The sequence below is a fragment of the Schistocerca cancellata genome, chromosome 9 (assembly GCF_023864275.1).
Source record: "Schistocerca cancellata isolate TAMUIC-IGC-003103 chromosome 9, iqSchCanc2.1, whole genome shotgun sequence".
Classification (NCBI taxonomy): domain Eukaryota; kingdom Metazoa; phylum Arthropoda; class Insecta; order Orthoptera; family Acrididae; genus Schistocerca; species Schistocerca cancellata.
The window spans coordinates 97,784,996-97,811,723 of record NC_064634.1 but is presented as its reverse complement, the minus strand read 5'-3'; positions in this window follow the sequence as shown (position 1 = coordinate 97,811,723).

The following is a 26,728-nucleotide window of genomic DNA, read 5'->3' as shown; positions in this document are numbered from 1 at the left end:
CGTTTATATAGATAAGAAACAGCAAAGGGCATATAACACTACCTTGGGGAACGCCTGAAATCACTTCTGTTTTACTAGATGACTGTCCGTCGATTACTACCAACTGTGACCTCTCTGACAGGAAATCGCAAATCCAGTCACATAGCTGAGACGATATTCCACAAGCACGCAATTTCACTACGAGCCGCTTGTGTGGCACAGTGTCAAAAGCCTTGCTACGGTCGCAGGTTCGAATCCTGCCTCGGGCATGGGTGTGTGTGATGTCCTTAGGTTAGTTAGGTTTAAGTAGTTCTAAGTTATAGGGGACTTATGACCTAAGATGTTGAGTCCCATAGTGCTCAGAGCCGTCAAAAGCCTTCCGGAAATCCAGAAATACGGAATCGATCTGAAATCCCTTGTCAATATCACTCAGCACTTCATGTGAATAAAGAGCGAGTTGTGTTTCACAAGAACGATGTTTTCTAAACCCATGTTCACTGTGTGTCAATAGACCGTTTTCTTCGAGGTAATTCATTACGTTCGAACACAATATATGTTCTAAAATCCTGCTGCATATCGATGTCTTTGGTTTGCCTTCCCCACAGCATTTTCTATGTGTTCTTTCCAACTTAAGTTGTTCGCAACTGTAATTACTAGGTATTTAAGTGAATTTACGGCCTTTAGATCTGACTCATTTATCGTATAACCGAAGTTTGACGGATTCCTTCTAGCACTCGAGTGGATGACGTTACACATTTCATTATTTAGGGATAATTTCTAAGTTTTGCACCAGACAGATATCTTATCTAAATCATTTTGCAATTGCTTTTGATCTTCTGATGACTGTACTAGACGATAAACGACAGCATCATCTGTAAACATCCTAATATGGCTGCTCAGATTGTCTCCTAAATCGTTTATACAGTTAAGAAACAACACAAGGCCTATAACACTACCGTTGTGAACGATAGAAATCACTTCCGTTTACCTCGATGACTTCGCGTCAGTTACTATGAAATGTGAGATAATTTGGGTGAAGGTCATGGTTAAAGCAGGCTCAGACGTGGTAATTGGATGTCTCTATAGGCCCCCTGGCTCAGCAGCAGTTGTGGCTGAGCACCTGAAGGATAATTTGGAAAATATTTCGAGTAGATTTCCCCACCATGTTATAGTTCTGTGTGGAGATTTTAATTTGCCGGATATAGACTGGGAGACTCAGACGTTCATAACGGGTGGCAGGGACAAAGAATCCAGTGAAATTTTTTTAAGTGCTTTATCTGAAAACTACCTTGAGCACTTAAACAGAGAATCGACTCGCGACAATAACATATTAGACCTTCTGGTGACAAACAGACCCGAATTATTTGAAACAGTTAACGCAGAACAGGGAATCTGCGATCATAAAGCGGTTACTGCATCGATGATTTCAGCCGTAAATAGAAATATTAAAAAAGGTAGGAAGATTTTTCTGTTTAGCAAAAGTGACAAAAAGCAGATTACAGAGTACCTGACGGCTCAACACAAAAGTTTTGTCTCAAGTACAGATAGTGTTGAGGATCGGTGCACAAAGTTCAAAACCATCGTACAATATGCGTTAGATGAGTATGTGCCAAGCAAATCCTAAGAGATGGAAAAGAGCCACCGTGGTACAACAACCGAGTTAGAAAACAGCTGCGGAAGCAAAGGGAACTACACAGCAAACATAAACATAGCCAAACCGTTGCAGACAAACAAAAATTACACGAAGCGAAACGTAGCGTGAGGAGGGCTATGCGAGAAGCGTTTAACGAATTCGAAAGTAAAGTTCTATGTACTGACTTGGTAGAAAATTTCTATGAAATTTTGGTCTCATGTCAAAGCGGTAGGTGGATCAAAACAAAATGTCCAGACGCTCTGTGACCAAAATGGTACTGAAACAGAGGATGACAGACTAAAGGCCGAAATACTAAATGTCTTTTCCCAAAGCTGTTTCACAGAGGAAGACTGCACTGTAGTTTCTTCTCTAGATTGTCACACAGATGACAAAATCGTAGATATCGAAATAAACGACAGAGGTATAGAGGAACAATTAAAATCGCTCAAAAGAGGAAAGGCCGCTGGACCTGATGGGATAACAGTTCGATTTTACACAGAGTACGCGAAGGAACTTGTCCCCCTTCTTGCAGCGGTGTACCGTAGGTCTCTAGAAGAGCGTAGCGTTCCAAAGGATTGGAAAAGGGCACAGGTCATCCCCGTTTTCAAGAAGGGACGTCGAACAGATGTGCAGAAGTATAGACCTATATCTCTAACGTCGATCAGTTGTAGAATTTTGGGACACCTGTTATGTTCGAGTATAATGACTTTTCTGGAGACTAGAAATCTACTCTGTAGGAATCAGCATGAGTTTCGAAAAAGACGGTCGTGTGAAACCTAGCTCGCGCTATTCGTCCACGAGACTCAGAGGGCCATAGACACGGGTTCACAGGTAGATGCCGTGTTTTTGACTTCCTCAAGGCGTTCGATACAGTCCCCCACAGTCGTTTAATGAACAAAGTAAGAGCATATTGACTATCAGACCAATTGTGTGATTGGATTGAAGAGTTCCTAGATAACAGTACGCAGCATGTCATTCTCAATGGAGAGAAGTCTTCCGAAGTAAGAATGGTTTCAGGTGTGCCGCAGGGGAGTGTCGTAGGACCGTTGCTATTCACAATATACATAAATGACCTTGTGGATAACATCGGAAGTTCACTGAGGCTTTTTGCGGATGATGCTGTGGTATATCGAGAGTTTGTAACATTGGAAAATTGTACTGAAATGCAGGAGTATCTGCAGCGAATTGACGCATGGTGCAGGGAATGGCAATTGAATCTCAATGTAGACAAGTGTAATGTGCTGCGAATACATAGAAAGAAAGATCCCTTATCATTAGCTACAATATAGCAGGTCAGCAACTGGAAGCAGTTAATTCCATAAATTATCTGGGAGGACGCATTAGGGGTGATTTAAAATGGAATGATCATTTAAAGTTGATCGTTGGTAAAGCAGATGCCAGATTGAGATTCATTGGAAGAATCCTAAGGAAATGCAATCCGAAAACAAAGGAAGTAGGTTACAGTACGCTTGTTCGCCCATTGCTTGAATACTGCTCAGCAGTGTGGGATCCGTGCCAGACAGGGTTGATAGAAGAGATAGAGAAGATCCGAAGGAGAGCAGCACTCTTCGTTACAGGATCATTTAGTAATCGCGAAAGCGTTACGGAGATGATAGGTAAACTCCAGTGGAAGACTCTGCAGGAGGACGCTTAGTAGCTCGGTACGGCCTTTTGTTGAAGTTTCGAGAACATACCTTCACCGAAGAGCCAAGCAGTATATTGCTCCCTCCTACGTATATCTCGTGAAGAGACCATGAGGATAAAATCAGAGAGATTAGAGCCCACACAGAAGCATGCCGACAATCCTTCTTTCCACGAACAATACGAGACTGGAATAGAAGGGAGAACCGATAGAGGTACTCAAAGTACCCTCCGCCACACACCGTCAGGTGGCTTGCGGAGTATGGATGTAGATGTAGATGTAGAACTGTGACCTCTCTGACAGGAAATCACGAATACAGTCGCTTAACTGAGGCGATATTCCATGAGCTCGCTATTTGATTTCGAGCCACGGTGTCAAAAGCCTTCTGGAAATCTAGAAACACGGAATCAATTTGAAATGCGTTGTCAATACCACTCAACACTACGTGTCAATAAAGAGTTAGTTGTGTTTCACAAGGACGACGTTTTCTAAACGCGTGTTGACTGTGTGTCCATAGGCCGTTCTCTTCTAGGTAATTCATAATGTTCGATCACAGTATATGCTCCAGAACCACGCTGCATATCGACGTTAATGATATGGGCCTGTAATTTAGTGGATCACTCCTACTACCTTTCTTGGATATTGGTGTGACCTGGGAAACATTCCTGTCGTTGGGTACGTCGAGCGAGCGGTTCTATATGATTGTTATTGCATCAATGTACTCTGAAAGGAACCTAGTTGTTATACATTCTGGACCGGGAGACTTGCTTTTTCAGTGATTTAAGTTACTTCACTGTTCCGAGGATATCTATTTCTAAGCTACTCATATTGGCAGCTGCTCTCGAATAGTTACTTCGTCTTCTTTGGTGAAGGAATTTCGGAAGGCTGTGTTAGTAGCTCTGCTTTAGCAGCACTGTCATCGATAGTATCTCCATTTCTTTCGCGCAGAGAAGGCATCGGACTTTGTCTTGCTGCTAGCTCATTTTACATACCATCACAATCTCTTTGGATTTTCTGCCAGGTTTCGAGAAAAATTTCGTTTTGGAAACTATTATAAGCATCCCTCATTGAAATCTGCGTTAAATTTCGAGCTTCTGTAAAAGATACTTGTTTTGTAAATAAAACTGCCTTTTCCTGCTGCTAGTTACTTTGTTTATCCCAAACGCGTTTCGCCTTCTCCTGTTCTAAGGCATCATCAGTGGGATCTATTACGATACAGTTTTGTTAGTTTTAGATTATTAAACAGTTCACTTCGCGATTTTTTTGTAAAAAAAAGTAATTACTTACGATTTGCTGATCTGCGTTTCCTCACATCTGGTCTGGATGTCGCACCACCACTTTTATCAGTGCCATATAATCACAACTTTGTGTTCTCGTCTTCCACACACTGTTCACCATGTTTTTCACTCTTTTCTGTGGAGGGCTATTGTTCTTTTGTCACTCAATACAACTATTTCGTCGTACACTGTTTTTCACAATGTAAATATTGCGACTCCATTACGTGTTTCATCTTCTTTGGTATGTTGCCTGTTTGTTGCCAACCTAACGAAGTATATGTTGGAGACTAACTTCTGCTTAGTTTATACCGTGTGTGTGTATGAGTGAGAGAGAGAGGGCGATAGAGCCGAAGAGTTTTTTTTTTATTGGGGGGTGGGGGGCTGAGGGCGGGTGTACCAGCTGTTAGCGAGTGGTTGAAAACTTTGGTGACAGCTGATTTGATTTTCCGTTTCAATATTCTGTGGAGGGGTTCATGGATGAGTGAGTGTAAAGATGCTGGGTTCTATTATTATTATATTGCTTAGTATTATTATATTAATACTTTTTGCAAACATTATTCTATTATTTTATCTATTAGTGTAAATAATGAATTGCTCGGCATGTGTACTTGGTCATTTAACAGGATTTTCCCCTCTGCTTTGGTTTTCTGTATGTGGTAATTTTCTTGCATGGTTAGGAGGTATTTTTTATTGTTGATTCTCTCACTCATACACACAAACGGTATAAACATCATAAATAGAAGTTTGTCTCGAACATATACTTGGTTAGGTTGGCAACAAATAGGTAAACATACCAAAGAAGATGAAACACGTAATGAGGTCGCAAAATTTACGGTTGTGAAAAACATTGTACGACGAAATAGTTGTATTGAGTGACAAAAGAACAATAGTCCACCACAAAAAGAGTGTGTGGAAGGCGAGAACACAAAGATTTGATTATATGGCAGTGATAAAAGTGGTAGTGCGACATCCAGACCAGATGTGAGGAAACGCAGGTCAGCAAATCGTAAGTAATTACTTTTTTTACAAAAAAATCGCGAAGTGAACTGTTTAATAATCTAAAACTAACAAAACTGTTTCATCTTAGATCCCACTGATGATGCCTTACAACAGGAGAAGGCAAAACGCGTATGGGATAAATAAAGTACTAGCAGCAGGAAAAGGCAGTTTTATTTACAAAACAAGTATTTATATACTTGCTGCGGAGTATGGCCACACAAACAAACTTGTTCCGTAAAAGATCTTGGGGATTTGGCGTTCGATTAAATTTGGCATGCGTTTTTCGTTGTTTCTGCAACAGTGTTCTGCCCATGTTTTGTCAGGGGATCAGCTTTGTCGTTTGTTAATTTATTTTATAGTTCTCTCAATTTCTGTAGATACTATTTCTTTGAATTCAAGCTACACCTGGTCTACACTTCCACTGTTACTTTGGAAGGTGCGGAGATTGTCTCTCAGGAAGGCGTCAAGCGAATTTTTATCTGCTTGTTTGAGCAGATGTATTTTTCAGTTATTGTTGGTGGATTTGAGAGTTCCGGTATTCAGCCACGGTGTTCACTAATCTCTGCATCCGTTTTGATGCTAGTTATTAGCTCAGGATTATTTTCTGCTAAGAAGTCAAGAGTGTTTTCACAACCGTTTATTATTTGAGTGGGTTCATGAACTAACTGCTCGAAATAGTTTTCAGAGAACGCGTTTCACACTATATTCGAACACTGTTTTATATGCACCTCCGGAATTAAACATTTGTTATGGGCAACATATTGAGAGTAAATTGAAGTTATCACCAACTATAGCTGTATGAGTTGGGTAGCTTTTTCACCCAATAGGGAAAATAGGTTCTGTCCAACTCTGCAAAATAATAGCTAACAGCAACTATCACTTGCCCATTTGATGCAAATTCCTTCTCAGCAAGCCAAAGTTTCAAGTTAGGGACCAGGAAGAAATTACTTGGTGCTAAGTCTAGTGATTAGGGTGGATGAGAAACCAGTTCAAAGCCTAATTCAGGCACTTTCGCCATTGTCATCAATGATGTGTAGGATGGTGCATTATCCATGTGAAGAGCACATTTTTGAGTGCCAACCTTGGTCTTTTTTCAGCCTACGCAAGTTTCAAACGATCCAGTGGTAAGGCACAATATGGCCCAGTTATGACTCTGCATTTTTCCAAATAATCTATGAGGATTATTCCTTAGGAAAACAGTGACAATCACTTCACAAGGTGACAAAATGGTCTTTGCCGTGTTCGGAGCACTTTCACCAGCCTTGTTGTTGTTGTGGTCTTCAGTCCTGAGACTGGTTTGATGCAGCTCTCCATGCTACTCTATCCTGTGCAAGCTTCTTCATCTCCCAGTACCTACTGCAAACTACATCCGTCTGAATCTGCTTAGTGTATTCATCTCTTGGTCTCCCCCTACGATTTTTACCCTACACGCTGCCCTCCAATACTAAATTGGTGATCCCTTGATGCCTCAGAACATGTCCTACCAACCGATCCCTTCTTCTGGTCAAGTTGTGCCACAAACTTCTCTTCTCCCCAATCCTATTCAATACTTCCTCATTAGCTATGTGATCTACCCATCTAATCTTTAGCATTCTTCTGTAGCACCACATTTCGAAAGCTTCTATTCTCTTCTTGTCCAAACTATTTACCGTCCATGTTTCACTTCCATACATGGCTACACTCCATACAAATACTTTCAGAAATGACTTCCTGTCACTTAAATCTATACTCGATGTTAACAAATTTCTCTTCTTCAGAAACGCTTTTCTTGCCATTGCCAGTCTACATTTTATATCCTCTCTACTTCGACCATCATCAGTTATTTTGCTCCCCAAATAGCAAAACTCCTTTACTACTTTAAGTGTCTCATTTCCTAATCTAATTCCCTCAGCATCACCCGACTTAATTTGACTACATTCCATTATCCTTGTTTTGCTTTTGTTGATGTTCATCTTATATCCTCCTTTCAAGACACTGTCCATTCCATTCAACTGTTCTTCCAAGTCCTTTGCTGTCTCTGACAGAATTACAATGTCATCGGCGAACCTCAAAGTTTTTATTTCTTCTCCCTGGATTTTAATACCTACTCCGAATTTTTCTTTTGTTTCCTTTACTGCTTGCTCAATATACAGATTGAATAACATCGGGGAGAGGCTACAACCCTGTCTTACTCCATTCCCAACCACTGCTTCCCTTTCATGTCCCTCGACTCTTATAACTGCCATCTGGTTTCTGTACAAATTGTAAATAGCCTTTCGCTCCCTGTATTTTACCCCTGCCACCTTTAGAATTTGAAAGAGAGTATTCCAGTCAACATTGTCAAAAGCTTTCTCTAAGTCTACAAATGCTAGAAACGTAGGTTTGCCTTTCCTTAATCTTTCTTCTGAGATAAGTCGTAAGGTCAGTATTGCCTTACGTGTTCCAGTATTTCTACGGAATCCAAACTGATCTTCCCCGAGATCGACTTCTATTAGTTTTTCCATTCGTCTGTAAAGAATTCGTGTTAGTATTTTGCAACTGTGGCTTACTAAACTGATTGTTCGGTAATTTTCACATCTGTCAACACCTGCTTTCTTTGGGATTGGAATTATTATATTCTTCTTGAAGTCTGAGGGTATTTCGCCTGTTTCATACATCTTGCTCACCAGATGATAGAGTTTTGTCAGGACTGGCTCTCCCAAGGCCGTCACAAGTTCCAGTGGAATGTTGTCTACTCCGGGGGCCTTGCTTCGACTCAGGTCTTTCAGTGCTCTGTCAAACTCTTCACGCAGTATCGTATCTCCCATTTCATCATCATCTACATCCTCTTCCATTTCCATAATATTGTCCTCAAGTACATCGCCCTTGTATAGACCCTCTATATACTCCTTCCACCTTTCTGCTTTCCCTTCTTTGCTTAGAACTGGGTTTCCATCTGAGCTCTTGATATTCATACAAGTGGCTCTCTTATCTCCAAAAGTCTCTTTAATTTTCCTGTAGGCAGTACCTATCTTCCCCCTAGTGAGATAAGCCTTTACATCCTTACATTTGTCCTCTAGCCATCCCTGCTTAGCCATTTTGCACTTCCTGTCGATCTCATTTTTGAGACGTTTGTATTCCTTTTTGCCTGCTTCATTTACTGCATTTTTATATTTTCTCCTTTCATCAATTAAATTCAATATTTCTTCTGTTACCCAAGAATTTCTACTAGCCCTCGTCTTTTTACCTACTTGGTCCTCTGCTGCCTTCACTACTTCATCCCTCAAAGCTACCCATTCTTCTTCTACTGTATTTCTTTCCCCCATTCCTGTCAATTGTTCCCTTATGCTCTCCCTGAAACTCTGTACAACCTCTGGTTCTTTCAGTTTATCCAGGTCCCATCTCCTTAAATTCCCACCTTTTTGCAGTTTCTTCAGTTTTAATCTACAGGTCATAACCAATAGATGGTGGTCAGAGTCCACCTCTGCCCCTGGAAATGTCTTACAATTTAAAACCTGGTTCCTAAATCTCTGTCTTACCATTATATAATCTATCTGATACCTTTTAGTATCTCCAGGGTTCTTCCATGTATACAACCTTCTATCATGATTCTTAAACCAAGTGTTAGCTATGATTAAGTTGTGCTCTGTGCAAAATTCTACCAGGCGGCTTCCTCTTTCATTTCTTAGCCCCAATCCATATTCACCTACTATGTTTCCTTCTCTCCCTTTTCCTACTGATGAATTCCAGTCACCCATGACTATTAAATTTTCGTCTCCCTTCACTACCTGAATAATTTCTTTTATTTCATCATACATTTCTTCAATTTCTTCGTCATCTGCAGAGCTAGTTGGCATATAAACTTGTACTACTGTAGTACCAGCCTTTGTTTTTCCAAATAATCTATGAGGATTATTCCTTAGGAAAACAGTGACAATCACTTCACAAGGTGACAAAATGGTCTTTGCCGTGTTCGGAACACTTTCACCAGCCTTTGTCCATTGTTTTTGACTCCTGTTTCGATTCTGCTGTGTAATGATGGATCCAGGTTTCATCAACATTCACAAATCTGAGCAAACGTCTTGCGGATTGTGATTAAACATCGCCAGACATTCCTTTGCAATGTCGTGTGGGATGCGCTTTTCGTCGACTGTGAGAAATCGTGGCACCCACTTCGCACACAGCTTCTTCATAGTCAATTCTCTGTACAGGTTATTATGCACTCGCTCAGTTGATATGCCTGCAGTCTCAGTAATCTCACGAATTGTTATTCGGCAGTGTTGCATTACCATATCATGGATTTTGTCTACGGATTCCTTGGCGTTAACATCAATTACGCTGCTGGAACGAGGTTTGTCTTCGGAGCTTGTCCGACCTCGTCTGAATTCATTAATCCAAAAGCAAGTGGTCTTCAGCGACAGTGAAGAGTGCGCGTGAACTTAATCCAATTTCGTCTGCTTCGATCAATTCTGTTTTGATCCGTGTAGCAGTCCAACCCTACAAATGAAAATGGTTAATAACAGCACATAACTTGGTTTTCTCCACACTGACAAATTCAGACGGCTGTCAACAATGAACTGTAGATTGTACATTGTTGCAATTCTTTACATGAACCTTGGAATAATCAACCTTACCAATCACATAGGTGCACCAATAATGTTCCATTGTTTCATGGAAATTTTACGAGACTTACGAAACCACCCTCGTAGCTCGCAACAAAACGTTTAACCACCTTCATGAGAATACCCTTTTAGTAACACCTCACTTTCGCTTCTGTAAACTCTTTTCGCCATGAAAATGACCATATGATAACAAAAATTAATCTCCAGCTAAACAAAACAGTTATCCTATTATCATTTTCTGTTGTCTTCCCAAAGAATTGGATTGGATATTAACATGAGAAAAATAAAATGGTTTGGCGTTAAAGGTATTCTTCTTGTATGGATACTTATCCTAACTATACAAAACGGAGGGTCACGTTAGCAAATATATCAGTACTCAGGTTATTAAGCACCAGTTTTCGAAAATGCGTGATTTATTTAAGACAAATTGCCTCGGGACTACATTATACCATTATCAATTTTCGTAAAACAAGGAAACACGTAGACTAACACACATATAACGTAAATCGATCTATATTTGGGTGTAGCATTACATACTTTAAAGTTTATTTTTCATTAGGCAGTCATTCCATATTAGCAAATCACCTCAAATACATAGTTATTCAACAACTAAAGGGTTGAAATTACTCTGCCAAGGGACAAGTAACTGCGGCGGTGGCCGAACCACAAGACTAGATCAAGTGAGAGTTGGATGAGGAAGGTGGGAGTCTGTGAAACAAAGTGTCCGGACTGTCAAACGAAATATGTAGGTCACACGGAAAAAAACTTTAAAATAAGGTTTAAAGAGCATAATAACAGAGAGAATGGTTCATCGGTGGTAGTTAAGCACCTTAAGAATTAGCACCTTTTGGTAGGAAGTATCACGGACAGTGTGATGTATTGCTTTGAGAAGAAAAGTTTGATTGCTGTCAAATTTAGAGGAAACAGAGATTTCTTGTGCTTTAAGAGTGGAATGCGTCAACGTGTTAAATTAAAAGATATTAGTAATTAAGTGGCATTTCTGCTCTCTCTTTAGCGATGTCCAAGTCAGAAGCAGCCACCAACCTAATCTCCGTACTGGTCGTTAGGTTTCAGTGTTTCCTGTTGATCATTCTTAATGGATGCTAACACTGCAACGCAGGTGCAAGATTGGTTTTTACGGCTTGCTATGACTCGACACATAATTGTTCAAAGATTTTACTGCCGATGTAACATTTTTGGAAGTGAGGGCAGCTGACCTAAGTTAATAAACTAAGCTTTGTGAGACTGTAATGTGCCAACATGAGATGTACAAGTCAGGGTCTTATATATCTGATAAAGCACGTTTGCTGCTTGCTTTTTCACTTTTGACTATGGCTAGTGGCGTATTAACGTTAAGGTACCAATAACACAGGGAGTTATAGATAGATTTACGTTATATCTGTATTAGCATGCGTAGCAACGTGAAGTAATGACTGTTTTCCCTCATTTTATAGAACTTCGTAATGGTTTACTGTAGTTCCGAAACATTTGTATTAAATAAATCACACACTTCCGACAACTAGTGTGTAACACTCTCAGTACCGATTCGCGATGCAATTTCACAACAGACAAATGCAATGACATGAAAAAAAGTCTTGAAAACATTGAATATGGTGTTTCGCAAAATTCAGTACTAGGCCTAAACTGTTCCTGGTATACATAAATGATTTATCTGTGACGTTCACTCTTGAAAGACTTGGGTGATTTATGTTAAGTCGAAAGTATACTGATAGGGGGCCGAAACACATGTATACCAGACACACCCAGTAACCTTATGGAACAGGCTTACAAATGCTTTAGAGCAAACAGTTTAAACCATAACCAGTGCATCACTCGATACAGTTCCAAACAAATAAAAACTACTTACAGGAACGAGAAGCAGAGGTCGATGGTGATGCACTGAATGACGCATCCATATGAATAATAATAAATGAGGTGGCACCGCGCGTTAGATAAGTTAACCAAAAGGCTCAATTCTGCCTGCCTGCAACTTAGAAATTTGTATTGAACTGGAGACAGCATTGGTAGCATCTTTTGAAAAATTTCAGTTAATATTGTCAAATGGTTCAAATTGCTCTGAGCATTATGGGGCTAGAACTTAGAACTACTTAAACCTAACTAACCTAAGGGCATCCCACACATCCCTGCCTGACGCAGGATTCGAACCTGCGATCGTTGCGGTCTCGCGGTTCCAAACTGAAGCGCCTAGAACCGCTCGGCCACATCGGCCGGCTAATATTGTCCAATGCGATAATCTTCTGGATCAAAACTGCTGAGGTGAAAAAAAGTATATATTCTACAGAAACCTGTAATAAGAATATTAGTCGGCCGAGGTGGCCGAGCGGTACTAGGCGCTGCAGTCTGGAACCGCGCGACCGCTACGGTCGCAGGTTCGAATCCTGCCTCGGGCATGGGTGTATGTGATGTCCTTAGGTTAGTTAGGTTTAAGTAGTTCTAAGTTCTAGGGGACTGATGACCTCAGCAGTTAAGTCCCATAGTGCTCAGAGCCATTTGAACCATTTAAGAATACTATGTAAAGTAGATAACATCTTACAGAAACCTCTTCAGAGATCTTGGGATTCTTATACTTGTGTACCAATACGTTCACTTAATAATGATATTTGGCTCAGTAATAACAGCAAATATAGGAAGAACCGTGAAAGTTGCAGTCACAACGCTGTAAGGAAAAACTATTTCCTTAGAGACTGTGCGTCACTGCTTACTTTCACTGTAAAATGATTGTGATCAAAGTAAGGTGGCCCGCCGGAGTGGCTGAGCGGTTCTAGGTGCTACAGTCTGGAACCGGGTGACCGCTACGTTCGCAGGTTCGAATCCTGCCTCGGTCATGGATGTGTGTGATGTCCTTAGGTTAGTTAGGTTTAAGTAGTTCTAGTTAACTGATCTCAGAAGTTAAGTCCCATAGTGCTCAGAGCCATTTGAACCAAAGTAAGCTGGAGCTGTAAAATGAGTTTACGTTAAAGTTTACATGGGTGTGACACAATTATTCTCAAGACGTAAAGATTACTAATCTTATAAATGTAATTTACTGGAGCCGCTTTTCGAGCCACTTGTGCTCATCTTCAGGCATTAAATATTGGTTACGTTACTTGGAATGTTGTTGTGGTCCTCAGTCGGAAGACTGATCTGATGCAGCTCTCAACACTAGCCTATCATGTGCAAGCCCCTGCATCTCCACATAACTATTGCATTCTAAATCCATCTCAACCTGCTTCCTATAGTCAAGTCCTCGTCTCTCCCTCCAATTTTTGTTTCTCCCCATTGACACTTCTTTGGCCCCTCAATGCGTGTCCTATCAACCGATCGCTTCTTTTGGTCAAGTTAAACGATTAAGAAGATTATCGCCAGTTTGTTAAGTTGTCTGAGTCTTCATTAGGTCCTGACGGTATGATTCCTGGATGCGCATTCACCGGACGCTGCGATGGTCGAACATCTGTCTTCGTTTTGCAGCACTTTTTTTCATTGTTTTAAGTCACTTTCCACTAAAAACGATGTCCACATTTCAGTAATCTTTGCATGTCCACCTTTTCGGAGATGGCTGCGGGGCTCAACTGTTCAGTACAGAATGTCACATCAAACACCTCTCAGCCGTCTAATTTCCAAACTGTTATTTTATTTGGCCACCAGTTTCGGCCATTTACTACGCCACCTTCAGGCTCCCTGACCGAAGCGTAGTAAGATTCCAACCTCTGCAGATGATAGTTGAGGTGATGGCTTTATCAAGCAGAAATCTACAGATACCAGTCCGGCCTCTATTTTAGCAGGAACCGGGGTTGGAATCTTCCTACACGTCGGTCAGGGGGCCTGAAGGTGGCTTATTAAATCGCCGAAACTGACAGCCAAATGAAATAACAGTTTGGAAATTAGACGACTGAAAGGTGTTTGATCTGATCACATTTCAATAATCCCTGTGCAGAACTTGCACAAGTGTCACCTGTTAAATTGTGCTTGCAGCTCTCCGACACGCTCGGTATTTGCACAGTGCTGAGGCTCGCCTGCAGACGAAGCCCTCGGGCAGGTCGCTCGGGCTGTGCAGCAGGCGACCCACGGCCCACGCCGGCTTCTCGGCTGGGGTCGCGACCCCACCGGCTCCACTTGAGGCCTCATCTCGCGGCCAGCAGCCGAGAAAAGAATGCCGCGCTCCGGAGAGCCGCTCGCCTGCTGACACCACTGTACCTCCAACACTGATACAGCTCGCCAAGAAAACTTATTTATTTATTTACTCGAACGGCAATTACAAAGCGAGATATTACGAGGAGATAATAGCATTAAAATGACACATTCACCATTACTTAATTACATAATACAAAACTTTAACCAATATGACTTATTTTTTAAGCTATTTGTAAGACGTCATGGTCTCCTTCATTCCCCCTCACAGTCATATTCCACACATCAAGACGCTTCATTCGATCCCAAACTCGATAAGATAAAGTCAATGTTGTATGAATTCATGTAAACGATATGCAAATAACAAGTAAGCGCACCGGGGTTGAAATACTCGAGGCTTGTGTACACACATACATTCCAGACACGACGGTCACAGGAACTTTTAGTTTGGGAGAGGAACCGCACAACGGGACGCCGGTCCCTTCAGAGGACGACCCAGCCTATCTATGTCGGCCGGTGACCGCCCGTGGAGTGGACAGCATGTGCCTGAGTGAAAAGGGGGAACAGCCCCGTGTTTGGCTTAAAAGCAAATTCCGATACATTGTGTGGGAGCGGCCAGCCTACACATTCTTTACACATAGCACGCAGTTTCAGAGATTTTCACAGGGAGACAGCGAACGCCAAACGCCGATACTACAGGTTTCCAGATTGGTCGCCTTGAACGAAACGTCATTCTCCCATTTTAGAAGAGCAATGGTGATTGGCAGACGATATTTCTGACGCCTTGAGCTGAAGGAGTAATGGAAGAGACTGAAAGATATATCGCTTCACATCTCGCGCAGAGAGGGGCCCGTTCCGTTGTCGCTCTTGGAGCGAGGAACAAGTCTCTCCTCAGTACTTCACTGGGAGAGCACCTCTGTTGAGAGCGAATCGAAGTGCAACTCTGTATTGAGTCCTTGCGATTAAGCATTGTTCACTGTGTTGGACAATACATTTATTGTGCGGTGTGAACAGATGGAGTTATAGTTAAATGTCTGTGAGCGAATTTTTGAGTGGCATTGCAGTGGACTGGTTATCTGAGTGGTGTACCACGCCAATAGTTAGACTACGGGCGAATAGGAGTCCTTGACTTCATCAAGGTGTAGGGAGAGTTTATTTGGTGAAGGTCAATCCAGATAGAACGAGAGCTATCTTATTTGTCAGCAGCGAGCGGCGCAGACAGCAGTCATCGCAGCTTATGGTATTGTGCGCTACAGCTATTGCGAGCCCCATATTTCCTCCACCCTTCACTGCATTTCACACGCGACAGCCTCGAACGTACCTAGCAACATTCTAACGGATAATTATTCAAGTTGAGTAGGCACGACTCTCAGCCATTCTGCCTTGTCAATAACAGTCTTAAACTTTGTATAGAAATTTCATTTGCGAATCCTATCCTTGAGAGGTAACTTCACATTCCGAAAAGAACCAGGATATAACTTGTTCAACTCATAACTAAAACTGCCACTGTGATTTCTCAGAATTTTTGCAAAATAAATAATAATTTTCGTTAGTTTCATGTTTTTATTACACTAACTAGCACTACTCCAGTATCCCACTAGTTACGTAAGAAATTTTGTGCATTTTTGTGTCATTTACTTACACCTGACGACTCCAGAAGAGATTTATTGCTGAAACTTTTTCAGGCATTTCTCTTTAGAACTTTAGGAGCGTCTGTCCGACTTCTGTAGTGGTGTGGGGGTGGAAATTGCATCTTGCAGGAGCCACAGGGTAAAGGGCACATCTCAGATTAATCCGTTGCGCAGAATAACAGAATAACAAACCCAAACGCTCACACATTCTATATCTCTGTCCGTCAGGTTCCTCCTGTTCACCCTTAAAACCATGCACAGTGCACTCGATCAAGTGGGCCATTGATTGGTTGAGTCCACATTCGCACTGGGAGTCGTTCGCGAGGCCACATGTTGTCATCATCTCCCTGCATCTTCCGACACCCGTCCTCACACGGCTCAGCGAAGTCCACACTCTTCTGGAAAGCTTAAAGCCCTCTATTGGTACGCTTTCTGTTCTTTACTGTGCTTCTACTCTGTAAACTTCTCCACTTATTTTCTGAGTTGAGGGGAAGCACCACTTCACCTGTTTGCCATAGAGGTGATCTTCATTTCAGGCGGTTTTTTGGTGTCAGGTCCTGGTGTATGGGAAGGTTTGGGTTTGCCAGTATTTTGCTATATTATTTTGATAGCAGCTGATTTCTTCTTATTTCAGGTGGTGCTATGTTATTATGGGTAGCCAATCTGTAGGTGTAGGTCTAAGTGCTCCCAATATTATTCTCATTGTTTCTCTTAGCTGGATATCGATTTTTGATATATACACACTCCTGGCCCATACAGGTGCACAATACTCGGCCACGCTGTATACCAGTGCCACGGCTGATGTTCTCAAGGAATTTGCATCACACCCCCAGGTGGTTCCAGTGAGTTTGGCAAGAATGGCATTTCTAGATTTCAGTTTTTGTTTTGTATCTTCTAGATGGGCTCTGTATGTTAGGGACCGGTCGAGTTTTACTGCAAGGTACCGAAGATTATCTTCATGTTTAATGGTCTAGTTATTCTTGCAGATGTTCAGCTTTCTCTCGGCTTCTCTGTTATTGAGATGCATGTTTACACTTACGGTCTTGTCCTGATTCGGTTGTAGATGTCATTTGGTGTAATATAGGTGCAACATGTTTAGGTCACCATTTAATTTCTGCTCTATTTTTTCAAAAGATTTGCTTTGATATGCTATTGCCATATCGTCAGCGTATATAAACCTTCGGGACGTTGTTTCTGGGATATCCGCAGTGTAAAAGTTACACAATAAGGGGTCCAGTACCGAGCCCTGTGGGAGTCCATTGCTGAGCGCTGTGCATCTGCTGGCTTTGCCCTTAAGAGTTACTCTAATTTTTCTTCCACTTAAAATGCTCTTCGTAAGTTTACATGTCTGGCAGCTCTGAGTGTTTTCTATCAGTTTATAAAGTAGGCCCTCCCTCCGTACTGTATCATATTCTGAGGTTAGATCCAAAAGGACAATACCAGTTTTCTTCTTATTCTGACAGCCCTTCTCGATAAAGGTTGTGAGGGCAAGGACTTCATTACAGCACTTTCTTTTAGGCCTAAAACCTGCATGCTGCATTGGTAGAGAGGGTTCTACATATGGGGAGAGTCTGGTCACCAGAATTCTCTGAAATAATTTATACACAGTGCATAAAAGATAAATTGGTCTAAAATGCTTGCGGTTGTCCCCAGTCTTCCCTGGTTTCAACGCAGCGACTGCAACATCATCAACGTGAGAGTACAGTTGGCGACGAGTAGTCTTTTAACCGATTGAATACAAACCAGTAACACGAGGCTCTAGCGGTGATATTAGTCTCTTATCCTTTTAGTACTTCTTAGCAGCAAATTTCGTAGCAAAAAATTACTGGATGTACAGTGATTTGTCTTTTTCTTCAGATCGTTCCTCACTGGCAGCAGTTTTGTAAGAAGAATATGTAAGTAGGCTGTTTATGTTTTCTTTATGTAAGTTTGCTGTTTATGTTTTTTATTGGCAACGTTACATAGCACTCTGTATGAAAATCACTGGCTGTGCTGTGTGCAGTATGTGGCTAGTTTGCATTGTTGTCTGCCATTGTTGTCATGAACTGCTATAGCTGGATGCGAACAGCGCGTAGCGCTGGGCAGTTGGAGGTGAGCCGCCAGCAGTGGTGGATGTGGGGAGAGAGATGGCGGAGTTTTGAAATTTGTAATACTGGATATCATGAACTGATATATATATTATGATTATTAAGGTAAATACATTGTTTGTTCTCTATTAAAATCTTTCATTTGCTAACTATGCCTATCAGTAGTTAGTGCCTTCAATAGTTCGAATCTTTTATTTAGCTGGCAGTAGTGGCGCTCGCTGTATTGCAGTAGTTCGAGTAACGGAGATTTTTTGGTGAGGTAAGTGATTTGTGAAAGGTATAGATTAATGCTAGTCAGGGCCATTCTTTTGTAGGGATTTTTGAAAGTCAGATTGCGTTGCACTAAAAATATTGTGCGTCAGTTTAAACACAGTCATGTATAAATTTTTCTAAGGGGACGTTTCATATGTCGACCCTTAGCCGAGGATACCTCACTGGAATCTTCTGATTTTTTCTTGTAGTTTGTGTATTTAGTGTAGCTTTTGTTTATTGCTAGCGCGTAATTGTAGAGAGAATCTCCTTTGTAGTTGCAGTCTTTCATTGTTGTAATGTAAAACAGTTGTGGCATGCATGTAGATTTGCAACAAGTATTTCGCAGCTGCGCTTGTAATTAACTACATATTATTTTCAGTGCTATGTTAATGTGTTCTCTTATTTTTGTTATTCAAATTGTGTTTTTCTGTGTTATCGTGTGAAATATTGTGACAATAATGGCGTGTGAAAAACGTAACACTCGGCTCCAAAGTAAAATGAGAAATGACAGTGAAGACGAAAGCAGTGTGTTGGCCCCACCATGTAATGAATTAACTAATATTCAAAATAGTAATTTGGTGACTGTGCATAGGGAAATGGAGCGGGCGTCAAACAATGGCGTAGGCAGTGAAACAGGTAGTGAACAAGGAAGCATTATCGATCGATCGGTCGGCAACAGCTCGCCTCAGGAATCCGAAATGATAGGACACAATTTTGCAAATACTGTAGATTCAGGTTTTGCGTCCTCACCGTTTTCTCAAATGAGTCAAGACACATTTTCCGCTTGTCAAAATGTGAATGTTGCCGGTGCAAATTCACTGGCGAAAAGCACTGAGGAACATGTTTCAGACACCAATGCATTGTTATTACAATTAATGCAACAAATGGGAGAAAAGCTTCAGAAGTTAGACACAATGGAACAACACCAGAGACAAACACAGCAACAGTTAGACGCAGTGGAACAAAATCTTAAAAAGTTAGACACAGTGGAACAAAATCTTCAAAAGTTAGACACAGTGGAACATATGCTTGAACAAACACGTGAAGATTTAACTACTGAGTTACATAAAATAGAATCGAAATGTCAGAAAGTCTGTAATGACGTAAAAACACAAATTTGTGAGCATTTCCAACCTATTTTTTCCCGTCATGAGAATGTATTACAGAATCACGAAGCAGCCATAAAAGAGCTGCAAACCATTGTTCATGAAAATCATGAGACCTTGTGGGCTAAAATAGACTCAGTTGCATCTACCGATTCGGTTACGCAACTGGCAAAAACTCAGGAAAACTTAAAGAACACAGTAGATTCGATTTCAACACAAATGGACACTCTGAAACTTGGTTCAGAAAAACACACTGAGGAAATGTGTTCACTATCGGAGAAAGTAGCCGAACTTTCGGATCAGGTCACTAACTTATCTACAAAGGTAGATGATGATCTGAATGACACAAGACCCGTAGCCTTCACTGACACAGAAGACTATGAACAAATAAGAAAATTCAAACAAAATCAAAATCAAATCAATACACAGTACAAAAGAGAAATCCGGGAAGTACAAGATCAGCTGACACAGGTAATACAAGAATTACGTATTTCAGAGGATACTCGCGCTCCAACACGGGAAGAGGAACTTAGAAATACGGAAAAGCCACAAAATAATAGCACAGGGCATTTCGGTAATTATGAAAGAAATTGGCAAGGTACACCGAATTTTGAGATGGAACCGCCGACACGACGTAACAATGAGCGATATGTGACTCGCCGACATGATGATTTTGACTATAAGCTGTTCATTACTACACGTAAATTCAAAACGTTTAAGAATTCTGGCAACGACATTCATCCACAAGCGTGGCTCCATCAATTCTCTCATTGTTTTCCTCCCAACTGGTCATTAGAACACAGATTAGAATTTATGTGTGGCTACTTGGAGAATGAACCAGCTGTAAGAATGCGATCGGTCATTCACGATTGTCACAGTGAAGGAGAATTTTACCATGCGTTCCTCTCAGCATATTGGTCACAAGCTACACAAGATCGCGTAAAACATAGCATCATGATGATGAAACACTTTGAACAATCTGAATTTTCCAGTCTTGTGAAATATTTTGAAGACATGTTGCACAAGAATCAGTACCTATCAAACCCATACAGCCCCTCAGAACTCATCCGCATTTGCTTAATCAAACTGCCTGAACATTTACGACATATTATTTTGGCAGGACGTTGCAAAGACGACATTGAAGCTTTTCAGGGATTGTTACAAGAACTGGAAATTGACACAGACAGTCGCGGGATGCGAAAACAGGAGTACAACAGTTACAGGTCACATCTGTCACAATTCCGCGATGACAGAAATAATACACGACAAGGCTATTCTTATAACGTAAATCGTGACCAAAACAGACACCACCCATATGACAACCACTGGCAGAGTAATAGTTACAGAGAGAGATCGCATTTCCGTAGTAATGAATATGACAGAGATTACCATAGAAACAGACAATATGGAAACCAAAACAATTATTATCAAGGGAGACAGAATAACTTCAGACGCAACAGTTCAGCACGCAGTTACGATTCAGGCAGAAATTCTCCACCACGTGACAGACAAGAAAGAAACTATGTAAACTACCGACATGACGACAGGCGATATGATCGTAACGACAGACCTGAATTCTATCAGAACTGGCGAGCTTTAAACAGAGCTGGGCCCTCTCGGCAAGGCGAATTTGTGGAAGTTAGGCCTCCTAATCCCAGTAACGGCGCGCGCCAACAAAGAAACAGACAATGACTCGCACCGCAGGCAGCTGCGTGCGCCGGCTGGCTCCGAAAAAAATAACATTGACGCTAACCTTGAGCAAAATTCCCGTATTCTTTACGGACGTATACCACATGATAATTGCGTTGAAGTTGAAACTCTGCGTACTAGGAAGAGTAAAGGTTTACACCACATTTCTCATGTAAAACCATTTATTGACAGATAATCTGCTTTTTAACTTAGTCTTTGCAATTTTCACTTCACACCACTTGTACAATTTGTCACACTGAGAAACTGTTAACATGCAACTATGTTTAAAGCTAACTAACCATCCAGTCAAGAACCTAGGTAACTTAGACAAGTAATTGCGAATGCATTGTTATTGCGAACAGACGACACAGTGTTGTTATTTATACATTCCTCCTTGTTAGTTGCACGATTAGAACATTTACCAGCCCTGCTAATGAAATTTTCATGCAACATTTTGGTTTGCTTGAGAGTGGATTCTGGATTTGAGGTGCTTTCTGTGAAATGCCAGATGACACAGTGGTTAGTTTATGTGACAGCTACACGATTTTATCACGACGCTGCTAATGCGTGACAATTTACAATGTTGCTTTTGCGGTGTATCTGTTTTATATCTGCACAGTTTTTTCTGAATTCTTCTATAAAGTGAGACATGTTTTAGTGGTGACTTTTGTGCTATTACTACAAGGAGACAGCCTTTTCCGTAGGACAACAATACGTTACAGCACAGTACTTTCCTCATCACGGCAATAAGCGTAATAAGTATGATATCTATACGCAAAGCATTTCACTTTTGTGTATCATGAGGTAAGTACATTGACTTCTGCAGAACTTAGCTTTCGGAGGACAATAACTACGACACTTCCCAGAGATTATCTTAGAGCAAGACGCACATTTAGCGCTACTGGACACGTATTTGAGTGATTAATTTTGTACTTAAGACATTTATTTTTAGAGATTTTTGAATTACAAAGAAAGTTTTTCGTGACACATTTCATTTCATTGCTGTAAGCTGTAATACCTGAGGATACAATTACAATAATCCTCAGGGGGGTACACGCCTACTTTGTGTACCATGTGTTTGGCAAGCACAAGGAGCCCTAGCTAATATGGTATTTGCTTATACAATTTAACACATCGGTACCATATTTCTCTAACACATAAATTACACAGCTATCTGATCATTTAACAGAGAAACAAACATCTTTTTACTACGTCAGTGACACATGTTTACGTAATTACAGAATTGGATTATTTCACACTTAAGAAATTGTATTTTGTCCGTACTGTGTGAACTCTTCATATTTTTTCGGAACCATTGTGATACTATGAGAGCTTTGAATGATGTATTTGGTAGATCATGATTTTTAAAGTACGTTTGAGGTAGATGACACTACTGAAATGAGCAGAGAATTTTCTTTAGGTTTTGAAATTATTGGAGGAAGCTACGACGATTTTGAGATTTGACTGAGGTTTTATGATGTTATTTTTACGACGACGATGTGTATTATGCTGTTGCGGTAAGTTTATGATCCATAAGCTGATGCTATATGAGTTATTTGAGTATGCTATGTATCTGTTATGATGAAATATTGAAGAAGTGTCGACGAATAAGGTAAGGAATAATGAGTAGTGGTTAGGGACTCTGGTTTGTGAAAAAGGTTGTTGGAAACCAAGAATCGTACTTTAAGAGTTATGAAATGTATGTAAATGCGTGAATGTATTACAATGCCGACGAAAATTTTTTGGACTCTGTTATGTCAATTGGATTTTGTCACTACAGATTTGTAACGCAAATTCTTGACCTGTGAAATATTTTTATATGAGACTGTCACTGTAGCGGAAACTGCTGTCGTAAATATTTCCGTAAGAAAGTTAAGTGACCACCTGCACAGTCGCAACAGATGGCTGCTGGCCATCTCTACAAGGACTACAGTGGGTCTGCACCTCTGGTGGCCCACCAATACTCTCTACCAGGACTACAGTGGGTCTACTCTGTGATGACCTACCTACCAATATTCTTCGAAACGTCGACTGACTCTGCTGTGGGTTTGCTCTGTTGTGGCCCATTACCTGTCAGCATGTCAAGAGTCAGCACTGTCTTTCCGTTGGAAGGACAACACTACTTCTTCAAGACTGCATGGAAATCCACTACTTCCGTGTTCATTGTATTTTACTGCTCAGACTTTGAGCAAACAAAGTGCAGGTTTACTCTTATGATGAATGCTCAGGACTGTCTTTATTGACTGTGAAAAAAAATTTTAGCTGTTGACCAACATTGTATTAATAAGTGTGTGCATTTGATATCTTTCTTACTGTAATTATGAAAAAATTTTTCAAATCTGTATTGGCCACTGGCCAAAAACATTTGTAAAATTTTTTGTGGGGAGCATGGGGGCTATGTAAGTAGGCTGTTTATGTTTTCTTTATGTAAGTTTGCTGTTTATGTTTTTTATTGGCAACGTTACATAGCACTCTGTATGAAAATCACTGGCTGTGCTGTGTGCAGTATGTGGCTAGTTTGCATTGTTGTCTGCCATTGTTGTCATGAACTGCTATAGCTGGATGCGAACAGCGCGTAGCGCTGGGCAGTTGGAGGTGAGCCGCCAGCAGTGGTGGATGTGGGGAGAGAGATGGCGGAGTTTTGAAAAATGTCATGAACTGCTCTATATATATTATGAATCTTGAGGTAAATACATTGTTTGTTCTCTATTAGAATCTTTCATTTGCTAAGACTATCAGTAGTTAGTGCCTTCCGTAGTTTGTATCTTTTATTTAGCTGGCAGTAGTGGCACTCGCTGTATTGCAGTAGTTCGAGCAACGAAGATTTTTGTGAGGTAAGTGATTTGTGAAAGGTATAGTTTAATGTTTGTCAGGGCCATTCGTTTGCAGGGATTTTTGATAGTCAGATTGCGTTGCACTAAAATTATTGTGTGCCAGGTTAAGCACAGTCTTGTACAATTGTTCTAAGTGGACGTTTCACATGTAAAATTGTTCTAAGGGGACGTTTCAAATAACGTTCGCTCATAGTCATTTTCGTTAAGAGAACCTACCCACACTTCGAGAATACATTACTCTTGATCTATAGCACCTAAGACGCTGCGGTTGTATGCCAACACTGCATCAAATTAGGTAAAGCAATATTAAAAGTTATAATAACGTATCTATGATAGTTTAGTTATTATAACACTTTGTCTACGAGATGAATTTTTAATGCCTACTGACGATGGCACAAAAGTGCCGAAACATGTTTGGGTTTAAATGAAACAACTCCACCACATGCGGATCCTATATCCAGTATTTTTGCCTGCAAACGCGGCTACTGGAAGAGCTGCAACAGTTATCTGGGGCTTCGTGCGTGGAATGTCACTCAAAATACGGTAGGATTCTCTCAACATGCATAGAAATACGTAATGCCTCATATCTTGTAATGTAGAGTATACCTGAGGAAATAACAACAGTTTATTTCATCTAATTATTATATTAGATTTTCTTAGCTATACCTCAAACTAATAGGTGTGAGCCATAACATATACTTATTTCTGTGGATATTGGGAGAAGCCTGACGCAGTTTAGGTGATCTTGCATGTGCATTCTAAATTTATCTCTCATACGAATTGCCTTAATAACTGAACTACCATAGATCAATAAGTATGATTGTCAATACTACTTTACCTAATGTTATGCAGTGTTGACATAAAACAGGAGCATCCTTGGTGTTTTAGATTAAGAGCACTGTGTTCTCAACGCAAGCGGTGAAAAAACTATCTGTTGGTCCAGGTTCCCTTAAGAGCATTGCATGCTGCTGTGTGTCTATATAAGGCAATCGCAGTGTTACTTACGTTGTGCCAGATTGACATAGCATTTTTGTACACTTTTCGAATGTTCGAAGATGGAACAACTCTGGAACTGAGATTCCGAGGTTTACTTAAGACGCTTCACGTGCTCCACACTTCGGCTACCTTTCTTCACAATTCACATTTTACTTTTTGAGTTACGGTTACATATCTCAGGTGTTTTCCGAGATTTATACAACGTAGTGGTTACTGTCCGTGTAAACCAGTCACTGCGCCACCCGAATGCGACTCAGTGGTTGGGCATCACCTTGCAAATCCAGTAGTTCGAGGTTCAGTGCAAGGTCGGTCCGAACTGCAGGTACCGCTGTAACTGGTTGGGTAAGTCAGTTCGGAGGTCGGAGGCAGACCAGAGCATATCACACCCAACGGGACCATGCCTAGTAGAGCAGTGCGGTGCTTGAATCAACATTCCCTGCGTTACAGCCCAACAGTGGTATTACAAACAGACCACCCCACACAGGTTTTATGTAATTACAAGACTGATCGAGCAAGGTGGGCAATAGCTACCACACTGGCCTCGAATTAGGGAGGACGACAATTCAAAACCGCGTCCGGCCATCCTGATTTAGGTTTTCCGTGATTTCCCTAAATCGCTAGAAGCATATGGCAGGATGATACCTCTGAAAGGGCACGCCCGACTTCCTTCCCTATCCTTCCCTAATCCGATGGGACCGATGACCTCGCTGTTTGGTCTCCTCCCCTGATTCAGCCAAACAAGCAAACAACTACAAGACTGAAATTTAACCAAGGACGTTATCAAACAAATATCTGCACCGACTCGGAAGAATGCAGTCACAGCTCTGTGAACGTCGAGAGGAAGAAGATCTTAACCACGTGGTACTTGGCTGTCGTCCGGCCCTGGTAGCTGAGTGGTCAGCGCGAGGGAATGTCATACCTAACGGCCCAAGTTCGATTCCCGGCTGGATCGGAGATTTTCTCCGCTCAGGGACTGGGCCTTGTGTTGTCCTTATCACCATCATTTCATCCCTATCGAGACGCCGGTCGCCGAAGTGGCTTCAAAAGAGTTGCACGAGGCGAACGGTCTAGCCGACGGGTGGCCGTAGCCACACGACATTAACACTACTGGCCATTAAAATTCTTACAACAGGAAGATGACGTGCTACAGACGCGAAATTTAACCGACAGGAAGAAGATGCTGTGATACGCAAATGATTAGTTTTCAGAGCATTCACACAACGTTGGCGCCGGTGGCGACACCTACAACTTGCTGACATGAGGAAAGTTTCCAATCGATTTCTCATACACAAGCAGCAGCTGACCGGCGTTGCCTGGTGCAACGTTGTTGTGATGCCTCGTGTAAGGAGGAGAAATGCGTACCATCACGTTTCCGACTTTGATAAAGGTCGGATTGTAGCCTATCGTGATTGCGGTTTATCGTATCGCGACATTGCTGCTCGCGTTGGTCGAGATCCAATGACTGTTAGAAGAATATGGAATCGGTGGGTTCAGTAGGGTAATACGGAACGCCGTGCTGGATTCCAACGGCCTCGTATCACTAGCAGTCGAGATGACAGGCATCTTATCCGCTTGGCTGTAACGGATCGTGCAGCTACTTCTTGATCCCTGAGTCAACAGATGGGGACGTTTGCAAGACAACAACCATCTGCACGAACAGTTCGCCGACGTTTGCAGCAGCAGGGACTATCAGCTCGGAGACCATGGCTGCGGTTACCCTTGGCGCTGCATCACAGACAGGGGCGCCTGCAATGGGGTACTCAACGACGAACGTGGGTGCACGAACGGCAAAACGTCATTTTTTCGGATGAATCCAGGTTCTGTTTATAGCATCACGATGGTTGCACCCGTGTTTGGCGACATCGCGGTGAACGCACATTGGAAGCGTGTTTTCG